This window comes from Apium graveolens, unplaced genomic scaffold (genome assembly GCF_009905375.1).
Source record: "Apium graveolens cultivar Ventura unplaced genomic scaffold, ASM990537v1 ctg5427, whole genome shotgun sequence".
NCBI lineage: Eukaryota > Viridiplantae > Streptophyta > Magnoliopsida > Apiales > Apiaceae > Apium > Apium graveolens.
Window position 1 is genome coordinate 20,185 of NW_027418972.1, and position 2,750 is coordinate 22,934.

Sequence of the window (2,750 nt, forward strand, 5' to 3'; positions counted from 1 at the left end):
GATTGATCATATCAAGTTGATCGAGTTAGATTCTAATGTCCCTGTTAGAGCAATAAGGTCAGATAATGGAACAGAATTCAAGAATTCACTTCTCAATGGATTATGTACAGACAAAGGGATTACCAGACAATTTTCAGCTCCTAGAACCCCTCAGCAAAATGGAGTGGTAGAAAGGAAGAATCGTACATTGATTGAAGCTGCAAGAACGATGTTAAGTGAATCAGGTCTTCCAATGTACTTTTGGGCTGAAGCTGTCAATACTGCATGTTATACTCAGAATCGAACTCTAATCAACAAAGACTTCATGAAAACTCCTTATGAGATTTTGAATGAACAGAAACCTTCTATCAAATACTTTCATGTATTTGGGGCCAGATGCTTCGTGCTCAAGGATGGAGATGATCGTCGTGGTAAATTCGAGGCAAAGGCATATGAGGGTATTTTTGTTGGATATGGAAGAAGATCATACAGAGTGTATATCATTGATCAACACAAAGTAACTGAAAGTGTCAATGTTACATTTAATGACACTAAACTCCCTAGTATCCAAACTGAAGATTCTTCTGAGAAACTGAAGTTTGATGATATGTCAGATTCAGAATCAGAAGATGGTCAAGAACCTGAGGTTGTTGCTGGTGAAGAACCTGTTAATCATGATGATACTCAAGGTAATGGTGATGGAAACTTTGGAAACAATGGAGATATCACTGCTACTGACGGAGAATCTTCAAGTCAACATGGCAACAACTCAGGGGGAGATGCTGAAGGATCAACTAGTAGGACACAACATCCCAATGAATTTCAAGGCGAATCATCAAGATCAAATCTTCCAAGACAGACTGTCTGGAATAAAGCTCATCCTTTTGAGTTGATTATTGGTGATCCAAATGTTGGAGTCAGAACTAGACGTGCTACTCAAAATGAGTGTCTGTTCTCAGGATTTCTTTCTGAGATGGAACCTAAGAAGATTGAGGAAGCACTGACTGATCCAGATTGGGTGATTGCTATGCAAGATGAACTCAATCAGTTTGAACATCAACAAGTATGGAAACTGGTACCTAGACCTACACACAAGAAAGCTGTTGGTACTCGGTGGGTATTCAGGAATAAACTAGATGAAGATGGTGTGGTTACAAGAAACAAAGCAAGACTGGTAGCTAAAGGGTATTCTCAAGCTGAAGGCATTGATTATGATGAAACCTATGCTCCAGTGGCTAGACTAGAGGCCATCAGGATATTTCTGGCATTTGCAGCATTCTCTAACTTTAAAGTTTATCAAATGGATGTCAAGAGTGCCTTTCTGAATGGAAAGCTGGATGAAGAGGTATATGTAGAGCAACCTCCTGGTTTTGAAGATCCAGCTCATTTGGATTTTATCTACTTTCTTTTCAAGGCTATCTATGGACTCAAACAGTCTTCGAGAAAATGGTATGACACTCTCTCTGAATTTCTTATTAAAAATAGCTTTATTAGAGGTGTCATAGACAAAACTCTCTATTCTAAAAAGCATAAGAATGATACAATATTAGTCCAAGTCTATGTGGATGATATAATATTTGGGTCTACTAATGATAATCTCTGTAAGAGATTTGCTAAGTTAATGCACAGCAAATTTGAAATGAGCATGATGGGAGAGCTGAAGTTCTTTCTTGGATTACAAGTAAATCAAAGGTTAGATGGAACTTTTATTTGCCAATCCAAGTATCTCAAGGAACTCCTCAAAAAGTATAATCTAGAGGATTCTGCATCAGCAAGGACTCCGTCAACTACAGCTGTCAAGATTGGACCATGTGAAAACTCCATTAAGGTAGATGTCACAAGCTACAGAGGTATGATTGGCTCATTACTCTATCTTACTGCAAGTAGACCAGATATTATGTATGCTACATGCTTATGTACAAGGTTCCAAGCGGATCCTAGAGATATTCATCTCGTTGCTGTTAAACGAATCTTAAGATATCTTAAGGGAACACCAAATCTAGGTATTTGGTACCCTAAAGAATCTGGTTTTAACCTTGTTGGATATACAGATTCAGATTACGCAGGAAGTGTTGTTGATAGGAAAAGCACCTCAGGGAGTTGTCAATTCCTAGGTAGCAGACTAGTCTCATGGTACAGCTAGAAACAGCAAACAGTTTCAAATTCAACGGCTGAGGCTGAATATATTGCTGCTGGAAGCTGCTGTGCTCAGATCTTGTGGATTAGGAATCAGCTACGGGACTATGGCTCTGTATTGAACAAAATACCTATTCTATGTGATAATACAAGTGCAATAGCCATCACCAACAACCCTGTGCAGCATACAAGGACCAAGCACATTGACATCAGGTATCATTTTATTAGAGAGCACGTCGTACTGTTGAACTATTTTTTGTTCCAACAGAAGAACAAATAACATATATTTTCACTAAACCTCTTGATAAATCCATATTTACCAAATTAGTTGGTAAATTGGGTATGTTGAATAGCTTTAGTGATTAAACTTGTGAATATCTGAAATCTGTTCTTGAGTGAATTTACAAATGAATTTTTCATAAATGAAAAATTCATTTGCAAATTTATTTTATCATTTTCCATAAATTCTTGCTTATTTCTATGTAATTTTTATTATCTTATCTTATTTATTTACTCAACTTGTTAATTTTAATGTCTCAGAATATTTTATTTTCTCTAAAAATATTTTTCTATGAATTTTATTTGCTAAAAATTCAAAAGAAATCTATTTTTGGACTAAAAATATAATTATCTCT